Below are 12305 nucleotides of genomic sequence, written 5' to 3'. Positions count from 1 at the left end.
GAGTAGCTGGGACTACAGGCATGCACCACCATGCCCGGCTAATTTTTTCTATATATATCTTTAGCTGTCCATATAATTTCTTTCTATTTTTAGTAGAGATGGGGTCTCGCTCTTGCTCAGGCTGGTCTTGAACTCCTGAGCTCAAATGATCCGCCCACCTCGGCCTCCCAGAGTGCTAGGATTACAGGCGTGAGCCACCGCGCCCGGCCAGAAGTTGAATTTCTTTATCAAATTTTAAACCTTTTGCTGTTTATGCTGCTAAATTACCTTTTAAAAATTTTGTACCATCTTAAATTCCAAAGAATATTGGGAGAAAGAAAATAAGACATCTTACAGATCTAGGGCAAGCAAAAAGATCTAAAAGAGCTATCCATTCTCAAAATATTATGTATTCTGATGTGTTTGAATAAAAAAGAATCTATTCTTTTTTATTCAAACATGCAAAAGTTTACAGTTCTCTCTGAGAACCTGCTCTCTACTCTTCAAAATTTGGCATAACAAGCATTTTATGCAAATACCCTTCAAATTTAAGAATGAAAGGAAAGAATCACAAAATACTTTTCTAAACACAGTTATTTTAAAGATGGAATTAGATTACAGAAGACAAATCCCTCAGAAACTTATGAAAATGAGGATACATCAAAGAAAAAATATAAAGTGCAACTAAAACTGTAGGTAGTTTTAAAATATATTAAGCATTCAACTTAAGTAGTTACAAAAAAATCAATTAAAAATTTCAATGGAAAAGAGAGAATGTATATTTTTGCTCATAATTTTAAATTGAAAGTTAAGTAGAGAGTAAGAATTAAATTCTTCAATGTATATATAAATGAGAATTTACATGTAAGGATTTAATAAAGATAAAAGAGGAAATTCATGAGGTATGAAAAAATGAACTGAAAAACCGATATAATTTTTAAATTAATGTTAATAAAAAGTGGTTTTGGATGATTTTATAAAGGGGATTTGGGCAGCCAACATTTATTTATCTTTGCTTGTTTCTGTGCTATTTTTATGCCTTGCAGAAAACAGAGGTCCTCCTATGAGATATGAAATACAGTGTCAAGATCTGGAAGGGTCTGAAATTTTACCCTTCTCACAAGCTAACAGGTTAGTCTGCCACTGATTCATGGAAGCTGGCAGACGACATGAGAATACTGAGCTAGAGATGAAGGACTTTATTTAGAGCAACAGCTAATACCAGAGTATCTGCATTTGCATTGATTCTGCAAGACACAAATCCCACAGGACAATGCAAAGAGGCATGGGGACACCTGCACACCTTGTGGGGTACAGGAGAGGAATTCCAAGCCTAGGATAACTGAATCTTTCAAAATGATCAATAATCCATTCTGGCCTTTGTCCTAGAGGGAGGCATTATCTCAGTCTTCCCAGGCTATTTGCTATATAAACATTCTTGAAAAGATAATTTGAAATATGGTCAGTGACTGCCTTCACTTGCAAGATGTGCAGAAATGTGAGAGACCCAGGAGAATTGTCTCCTGGCAGAAAGAAGAAAAGGAAGCATCATTATTGAATGAGCAGAAGTAGATAGAGTTGAAGGGTTATAAAGAACAGAAGGAGATTTTGCCAGTATTTTCTGAATGTTCTCCTATTGAATCACCCACTTTGATGCTGAAGGCAGCTGAGGAAATAAGCAGTGGTTTCTTGCAACTACTTACTTCCTAATTTCTTGAATCTAGCAGATCTTTACAGCTTCTTCCAATACATGTCTTCAGATTGTTTTGTAAGGTTTTTATTCCCTTTATTAGATTCCTTCCTGCTTATGCTACTTAGTGTGTCTTCTGTTTTTCTGACTGAGCCCTGACTGATAGAGTAGGCAATGTAAGAATGCATTTCAGGAAATAGAACTTCACAGATAGGAATCTGGCATTTGCCAATAGAAGGCCATAAATGGCCTCATCATCAGTGGAAAATGAGATACTGGTAGTTGAAGGAAAATAATGGTAAATAGGTATTTGAAGGAAATAAAGAGCCTATTAAAGACAAGGCTTTGGAAAGGTTCCAGAAAGAAAAATGACAAGCTCAGAGCATAATCAGAGAAGCAAAACCTTTTATGACTGCTCTTAAAAATTTTTTTTATTAACTTGTGAATATAGAGGTAGTAAATATGAAACCAGAAATAAAATTTGATTGTGTGGGTTGCAAACTGAAAAGGAAAAGTAAATTCTTACTTATACCAGGTCTTTTATGTACAAATTGGAGTATTGACTGGGAAGGAATAGAATTCTAAAAATTGGAATGAAAACATTCTGATGGATTTCAATAAATTTGAGGACTTTAAACTGCCTACATCCATTGATCCTTAATTTCCATAAGCAGCAGGCAATCTTTCCTGTTTGAGGACATTAGCCGCCTTTTCCCTGAAGATTCTAAATGACTTCAGTGACGTGTCCTCTTTTAAGGTAATGCCAATTTTATTCAAGACCCACCTCTACTACCTCTCATTGCTTCCAGATCCTTAATTAGAGGATGAGCACAAGAGAAGCTGGAAGTGATTACACAGTCTAATCCAGGAGAGATGGCACACACACTGAAACAGAAACAATATTTTCCAAATTTATATTCACAGGAACCAGGGGAGGAATGTGGATTGGAATGACTCTAAAGATTTTATAGTAGGAAAAAAAAAGTACTGTATCATGTACCAGGCTAGATTATTGATATAGGCACCTTTACCAGAGACTCTGGAGTGGCTGTGATGCCTCAAGCAGCTAGGAGTGCCTCCAAAAATTTACTAAGCCTGTTGATTTAAATCTGAACATAGCAATGACCTAAATTAAATAGGATTGAGGTGCCAGAACTTCCTTAGTATAATGTGGATTAATGAATCTAAAAGCTTAGGGAAATAGGAATGTTGGAGGATATTTATCATGGGAAATGCTCACATATAGCCCCTTACTGTATCCCTGAGGAGGGTTTACAGAACACTTCCTTCACCAAAGCTTTAAATGATACTAATGAAGGTAGATCCAGCATTGTTGGAAAGTGTTGGGGCGGCTGTTCCTTGCAGGCTGGGAAAGACTGTAGCAGATCATGCCACTCCCTGATTTTAAAGGAACAGAAGATCTCAGAATGGCAGTTTAGCAGCGCTACACTGCCAGAGACAAGAGGTACCATAGCACAAAGGGCAGGAGGGTGGAGCAGAGTAGCTTGACTGAGAGTCTATGTCTTGGTGGTTGAGCAGCATACTAAAATTTTACTTAATTTGTAAAATATATACTTGAGCTGCGTATTTAATTTTTAAAAATCCTCTAAGTTTAGTAATTAGAGATCTGAGCTGAGTCACTACAATGAAGAGTCATAGCCGCTTACTCAAATCCCAGATTTAATCTAGTTCATAGATCCAGAACCTTTTCAATGAAGAAAAGGCAGTTTCCCTTCAGGAGGACCCCAACAAAATTACCATGGGTAGGTACTGCAGACAATCCTGTTCGCCTTCCATAAAGTGACCTGTGTCAATTTACCAGGGCTACCATGCACTGAACAATGGGAATGACCCAGATTTCTAAAGCAGTTTTGGACATTGGTCCTGAACTGATCCTAATCCATGGAGCTTCAAAATGCCACAGTGAGTTTGGTCTTCTTGTGACTGGGAAATAGAGTTTTGGGCAACAATGTCTATTCAGGTTGGAATATCTAATAATGTCTATTAAGTTGGAATAGACACAATCAGCAACTGACAGAGTCCCCACATTGGCTTTCTGAACTATAGAAGAGAGCCACTATAGTAGGAATGGAAAAACAGAAGCTGAGGAAGTGCCTCACTCTAGCAAAGCTGTAAATAAAAATTAATGCCAAGTCATGGGCAATTGCAGACTAGGTCCACTATCAAATATGTGAATGATGCAGGGTAACATTTTTAAAATCACATTCCCATTTAACTTACCTATTTATTTTGTGCAGAAGACATATGGACCTTGTAGTATATCAGTTGATGGTCATGAAATTAATCAGGTCATGACGCTAATTTCAATTGTCATTCCAGATGTGGTATCTTTATTGGAGTAAATCAAATTAGCCCGTAGTATGGAGTATACAGCTATTTATCTGGAACTTTTTTTTATAGTAGTTACTGAAGACCAACAGAAAGCAATTTGCTTTCATTTGACAGGGACAGCAGTACGTCTTCATCATCTCACCTCAGGACTATATCAACTCTTTCTCTCTCGTAATAGTTTCTACAGGGAGTCATCACACAGGATATGAGATAGGAGGGTTGGGGCCAGGCATAGTGGCTCTGTAATGCTAGTACTTTGGGAGGCCAAGGCAAGAGGATCTTCAAGGCTAGGAGTTTGAGACTAGCCTATGCAATATAGTGAGACCCCATTTCTACAAAAAAAAAAAAAAAGGAAAAATTAGCTGAGCATGGTGGCACACACTTGAAGTCCTAGCTACTGAGGAGGCTGAGGCATGAGGATTGCTTGAGCCCAGCAATTTGAGGTTGCGGTGAGCTATGATGATGCCACTGCCCTGTAACCCAGGCAACAGAGTGAGATGCTGTCTCAAAAAATTTTTTTTCAAAAAGAAAGAAAAAAAAGAAAAGAAAAGATAGGAGGCTTGATGACACAGATTTCTAGGGACAGTGTATGTGGATGCTCACAAAAATATTCCAGAGAAGGCTCTCAATAGTAGTTGGACACAATCCATTCCGTGCAAGTCAGTTTGCCTCTTTTCTTAGTCCTTCCAGTGTTGATCACTGGATTCATGAATAAAATGGCCATAATAAGGATGGAGTCTAAAGAACTAAAGATTCTTTTTTCTCACAAAGCCTGTATGGTAACCACCACAGCCAAATAGTTACCCAACCAATAGTGCAGACCAGATTTCAGCCCCTGCTACAGCACCATTTTCTAATGTGACTAGTGAGCCCCTCAGTGGCAGAATGATTTACCTTGGATGCCAGCCATCATGGAAGAGGAGAAAATTTTGCCTTTGGAAAAGATACTTTGAATACGAATTAGTATTTCCTCCCCCACGATGCTTTTGCCAGCATCGCCAACTGCATATTTATGGAATACCTTATTCTCCATCTTGGTATCCCACACAATATGGCTTCTGACCAAAGAGCTCATTTTACAGCAGAAGTGTGACTCATATCCACGAGACTTACCAGTCTTACCATGTACCACATCATCCAGAAGCTGCTGTCTTAACGGTCTGTTGAAGAAATAGTACATTGCCTACTGGGAGGACAAAAAAGCCAAAACATACAAATAAAACTTGCAAGTCTGAGATGCCATCTGACAAGATATAGACTACTTTCTGACAGCAATTGTTAGCAACAGCAGCTAATACATGATGCTGCTTCTACGGTAGCCAGGACATGTGCCTCCAAGAACTAAGGGATTGAAGTGGGAGTGGTCCCTTCCCCGTTACCTCCATGATTCGCTCACTAAAATTTTTTTCCTGTTTCTGTAACTTTGAACTCTGCTGGATGAACAAGTTTAGTTCTCATAAAAATGGTTCTACTCAACTGGAAATTTGAGAATTCCACTGAACAATTTTAAGCTCCTTCTACCACTGAACCAATGTACAAAGCAGGAGTTACACTTCTGGATGATTGATCCAACATATCAAGGGGAAATAAGGTTGCTTTTATACACTCTAGGGCATTACTACTCCTTCCATTACTGCTGATGCTTCTACTGCTGCTGCTTCCACTGCTGCTTCTGCTAATACTATTAGTAACTCTTCAGGAATAACATTTGGTCACTTGACCAGGTAAAGAACAATGGCCAAACCAAAAACGTTGACCAAGAGACAAGAAACAAGAACTGGGTACTGGAAGCAGGAAGTTCTAAAACCCAGCTATGACTTGTTGCTATGTGTATTTTCATGATTGCTTTGTTTACAAATGTACACAATGGCAAATGTTGACAGAATCAAAGAGTTAAATTTAAAAATATATTATTCAACATTCACAAAACTAAATACATGTAAAAGAAACTCAATAATTAAGCTTTCAAATGATGCTGTTTTTTAAAGTTTGCAGCATTTGTTATTTCCAAAGTTATTAAAGCTTAAAATCTCACTAAGATTTTTGGGGCTAACCTGTTTGTATGTGTGTTCAAAATTATATATGTATTAACCAATTTATATTTTTCCCTCTCCCCTTACTCTTATATTGTATATAATGTGTGTTGTTGCTGGTGGTTATGCTTATAATTTAGTTATTAAATATCAAAGAGGGATTTTAGAGTAGGTATGCATATTTTTCTTTATTATGCATATATTTTTATGTATAGGTTAATGTTTTCTTCCTTCCTTTTCCTTTACGAAGGGAATATGAAGTTATTGACACATTTCCAAAACTGCTACTAGAAGTTCTTGTTCACTGTTTCTCAATCTCAGCATCTACAGGAACAAACACAAACACTGGCTACAGGAGACAAAATATTCCAGTCTGAACTTGAGGGAGCTGTAATCTGTTTTCCTTCTGCATCCTGTATTCTCTCCCTTAAATGTTTTTCCAGGGTGTTGCAGAGCCCCAGAACCCTTGGTAATTTTGCCAAGAACAAATTGTGAAGTGATTTCGGAACCCATTACCTTACTAAGATGTTATTGTGCATCTTAATTTGATAAAATATACATCATTGGCCAAGAATAATGTACTTCCTTAAGTAATAAGGGATGGTGTAAGTAATTCTTAGATGGCTGAACTGTAATTATAACCTCCCTTTGGCCAAAGGGGTAAATCCTGGATTGAGTTTTTGAAATATTCTTTTAAATATTCTTAATTGTATAAAGAAATAAAGTGGGCCTGTATACACACACACACACACACACACACACATATTTGCAGTTGAGTTACAGCTCTTCTGCTTTAAAATCCTGGGGAAGATTTAATCTGCTATGATCTCTGGGAAGTCACAAAGCCAGATAAACTAGCACAGTGTTCGGGATAAGCATTTTCAAGAAAAGTCACTGAATGGATATGGATGAGGAAAAAAGCTTGCGAAACGCATCAGGCACTGCAAACAACAGCTGCAGCTGCACACCAGAAAGCACTTGTATCTCTGTGTGACAGCTTGTTCCTCAGCCTTCCCAGGACTAGGGAGTGCACACAAACAACGCAGATAAAGCCAGAAAGAGAGTCATTTATATCTTTACAATGTTTGTGTTTATGCACACAAGTGAACAAAAAGTGTCATAGGAACACATTTGAAACAGTGCTCTGTGACTAAGAATTTTGTCTTATCATCAAAGTCATAAACTGTATGAATTGCCCTCATTTATGCTGAATCTCTCAGAGGCACCCCAGCAGCTAAGCTGTCACTGCTAGATGACAGCAACTTGAAGACTGGGGATTCTGTGAGCTCTTGCTGCTGATAACCCTTGAAGACAAAAGCCATGTCTATTGCAGAATATCATGTGTGAGAACCCTCCTCTGAGACAGGGGTGCCGGGAGTTTGGATTTAAGCAGGGGACTGGTGTAGAGAGGGTAGGAAAAGGAGGGGAAGGATAAATCTAACCTGAGCTCTAGAGAAGAGAGCTGGCTACATATTCCTTACAACCGCACTAGTTCCTACTGTAGGTAGCATCAGGAACAATGTCTAAATTCTATTGCTATGTATCTACTACGTACTTTGAAGCATAGAGTCTAGTGTTTTTCTTTTTCACATGTTTTGCTATTTGATTTCTTTTCTAATTGAATGTTATATAACATCTATAGTTTTGTGCTTAAAATATAACCTCTCGCCGGGGGCAGTGGTTCACGCCTGTAATCCTAGCACTCTGGGAGGCCGAGGTGGTGGATCGCTCGAGGTCAGGAGTTCAAGACCAGCCTGAGCAAGAGTGAGACACCGTCTCTACTAAAAAAATAGAAAGAAATTATCTGGCCAACTAAAAAATATATATATAGAAAAAATTAGCCAGGCATGGTGGTGCATGCCTGTCTGTAGTCCCAGCTACTTGGGAGGCTGAGGCAGTAGGATCGCTTGAGCCCAGGTATTTGAGGTTGCTGTGAGCTAGGCTGATGCCACGGCACTCAGCCCAGGCAATAATGCAAGACTCTGTCTCAAAACAAATAAACAAACAAACAAACAAAAATATATAACCTCTCATGTATAAGAACAGTAACAGGATTTCACAAACACCTGTAGTTCTGTCTTATATCAAAATAACTGAAACTTTTATGTTAGATGTTAATATATAGAATCTCATTATTTTGGTATATTATATACATATTATTTATGAGCATTTAGCAATAAGAATATGATAAATCATGTAGAAATAATTGATTTTTAAAAAAATTTGACATAGGATTTTTAAGTTGAATATATTTCAGACATACTATATATTTTTTAATCCAAAATATATTTTGTTTCCTGCTTCACCATAGTGAAAAATTACCAAGAGGAGATATGTATTGTTATTACAACTATGAAAATATTTCCAAATTTATGTCTCCAATCTTGTTAAAGGACAAAGACATTTCACATTTAAAATATTATGAAAGCAAGATTGCTTAGCTTTAAGTAAAAAATTAACCATGTCAAGACCAATGATCATATGGAATACATTAGTAAGAACTTTCACTGAGAAGCAAAGAGGGATTTTGTCTTTCTCAATTAGTGACTCAAAGGATAAGGAAATGGAGATTTTAGATGAGAAAGTCACACTAACTCTCTGCAGTTGGAGGTTTCCCAGAAATACATCTGGAAATTGTATTTCCCAGGCTTGAGAGCCAACCTCTTGTAAGTTAGTGTTATAAGGTGGTTACATGGGTGTCACCTCATCTTTACGGGTACAGCAGGATGGTGGAATTTGGGGGATGACTGGATATTTTCAATGAATGTTGATCATGAAAAAGACCCTTTTAAAAATTAATAGATTTTTTTTTAAAGTGGTTTTAAGATTACAAAGAAAACCTGAGCAAAAAATAAAGAGTGCTCTGGTACATCCCTAGTCCCCCACTAATTTCCCGTATTTCTACCATGCATCAGTGTGGTACACTTGTTACAACTGATGAGCCAATATTGATAAGTTACTACATACTAAAGCAATAGTGTACCTAGAATTCACTGTTTGTATTGTAGAAACAGCGGTTTTAACGAAGGTACAATGACCTGTATCCACCATTACAGTATCATACAGAATGATAGTTTCCACTGTTATATTGTTTTCATTTAATATTTAAAAAAAAATCTACTGAATACATTTTGGGTTAAAGTAGCTTTCACTTTGTGCTGGATATTCTCCCACTGTTCCTCCAGATCAGTTATTTCTCTCCTTCTGCCTTGATCTGTACCCCTGATGATGACCTCCATAGAATGCATCCTTGCCTGGGACTCTCTTCTGAATTTGCCTTGGGTTTGATCAGTTAAAGTTACCAGCACATGATCAGAGGAGAAGAGGAGACAGAGGTCAGAGTGTTTATTCCCTGCTCCTTCCCTGTCAAGTTATGATTTTGGCAATGACCATGTTCCTCTATCCACGGCTACAGCAAGCCCTTCCTCCTCAGGTTCGGCTCTCACCTGGTTCCAGAAATAGCTAGCTCTCCTGTCCTGTCCCCTCCTGTCCCCTCCTGTCACTCCTTCCTGTTGTAACTAGTCCTGGGGTACTTTTCCATCTTTTGTTTGTTTCTTTATGCTGCCCACACCTTTGTAAATAGACTCTTCAATAAATTTTCTCCAATCACCCCTTGAGTATGCATCTGTGTCCTAGGGAAGAATATATTCCTATTTCATTTAATTCTTAAGAATTCTGATCTGTAGGCTTATTCTCATTTATAGCCATCTCCCTATGTATGGAGTATTTGGAAAAATGCTTTGCTATTGTGTGGTGTGTTCATTGTTATCTAAAAAGAAAAATAAATTTAAAAAACTATCTATTTTAGAAATACTGAGTTTGTAAGTGAGCTGAATCATTTAAAAAAGTGTTGAAGTAATATATATGTTAACTAGTTTGATGGAACCAATCCACAATGTAATGGAGAGAAGCAAATGTGTTCATAATATATTTAGAAAAATTTGGTCAGTGCTATGGTTGGAAGATGTCCCTCAAGTTCATGTGTTGGAAACTTAATCCCCAATGCAACCCTGCTGTGAGTTGGGGCCTAATTAGCAATGATTAGGTCATGAGGGTCGTAAACAGATTAATGTCGTTATTCCAGGAATGGATTAGTTATCATAAGAGTGGGTTTGTTATAACCTCGAGTCTGGTCCCCTCTTGCTCACTCTCTCTCACCCTCTTCTGCCCTTCCAAATCCTGCCATTAGATGGTAGAGCAGGAAAGTCCTTGCCAGATGCTGGTGCCATGCTCTTGGACTTCCCACCCTCCAGAACTATGGGCTAAATAAATTTCTCTTCATTATGAATTACTCACTCTGTGGTTTTCTCTTAAAGCAACACAAAACAAACAAAGATGGTGACTGAATGCATTAGGTGGTTGAACAGACAGAGTCAAGAATGACAAACATTTCTCCGAGGTTATTTTACTACTATTTAGCATTTCCTTATAATATTATCTGAGAGATTCTTCATCTCAAGGGATCTTTAGCCAAATATCAGAGAATACTGTCTATTGCAATTTAATTGTGCTCTTTGCTTTTAAACTGTGTTGGTTGGGAAGAAAAAGTTATGAATTAACGTTGTCACAATTGACCCTTATACATCATCTTGAGATGAGTAGAGAGTTTTCACTTATAAGAAAAAATTTACTGTGAGTGCACAAATGACTGACTGCGTTTTAAACTTAATTGATTATATGGGTAAAAGAAAGATGTGCTTTGTCAAATTTTAAAATACAACTAATGTATGTATTTCATTTTGCTTTTGAAATGTCAGTTACAGCTCTCTTTAAAGTACACAGTGGTGAGAAAACACAACACTTCAAAACTCCACTAAGAACTACTTTGTAGAAATGGCAAGTTTAAGAGCAGAGTGGTTGACAAGGTTCTGAAAATCCTAAAGGAAAATTTTCCAAATATATCAGGAGAGTGAGAAATGAATTGGAGAGATGGATCTAATCATAGTTTTCAACTGCAATTCAGCTCCATCAGTAGATTCTTGAATTTCACTGATGATGAAATAGCTGACACAAATATATTATATTTGGTGACTCAAAAGTTTTCCTTGCAATCGAAGATGAGAGTCAATTTATTTGGGTGTGTACACACCATGAGCATTTCAGTCATCAACGGTGAATCATTCTTGAGTCCCTATTGTGTGCCAGGCCCCTTTGCAGGTTGTGGAATGCAGCAGTGTACGTGTGGGATGCAGATAGGCTTGCTTCACTCTGCGTCTTTTCACACGGACCTGAACTTGATCTCCTGGAGAGACTACCTTGGTAATATCTTGGAAAATTTCAGGCATTTTTCTAAAAAAGGAAATGTGTTGAATTTCACATTTTTCCTTTCTCTTTCCATCTTAAAGTAAATAATTTCTCTTTAAAAATAAATAAATAAATGGGAAAGAGAATATTTTCATTTCATTTTGTAATTTTCTTTCATAAAATAGACCTAAGTATTAAGCAAGCATTCTATATCTCTCAGTTTCTACTAAGTGAAGCCTTTCACATTTTATTCAGCGCTCTAAGAAGCCATTCAACTATTTTAGGCAGAAAATTTGAGGAATGCACATGAAACATTAAAAACGACAGGCTCTGGAATGAGAAAGACCAGAGTTTGCATCTCAGGTTTGTCACTTATTAGCTGTGTGTCCACAAGCAAGTTACCAAAGTTTTATTTTTTCTTCTGTAAAACAATGATATTTCAGAGGATTAAATTGCCCTAGAATTGCTCATTTTTATAATCTCTCCCCATCATCACTATTATTATTATAAGTATTCTTTGCTAAGGTGAAAATATTACTGGGAAAAAAATCAAAATAAGCAAAATTTGTGCAAGTAAATATAATACTTAATTGTCATGTTTAATATTCCTAATGTGCTTTCAAACAGTATAAAAATAAAAAAGCTGCTAATATTTAGGTAAAGTTTCCTCCCTTTTCTTTCTGTTTTTTTTCCCCCATGTTGGAAATAAATAGGTAGTTAATTCAGACAGGCAAAAAGAGTGAAGGCAGAATTCTTGCAAATATATAAGTTAGACAGCATTTAAATAATTGAAAGTTGACTGCATGAATCTTTCATAACAATCTATTTGTCTCTTGTTTCTCAAATAGCTTCTTCCCCTAAGCCAGAGGGATTCTTAGCAAGTCAAAGAAAATTATTAGAAAAACATTTTATACATAGGCTGTCTGAAAAGGACTGGTGAATAGTATGAATTTTGGAGGGCTATGTTCCCTACATTGCTATTTTACCATGAATATACTGAAATCCTT

This window comes from Eulemur rufifrons, chromosome 29 (assembly GCF_041146395.1).
Source record: "Eulemur rufifrons isolate Redbay chromosome 29, OSU_ERuf_1, whole genome shotgun sequence".
NCBI lineage: Eukaryota > Metazoa > Chordata > Mammalia > Primates > Lemuridae > Eulemur > Eulemur rufifrons.
Note: the sequence above shows the minus strand (reverse complement) of the source record.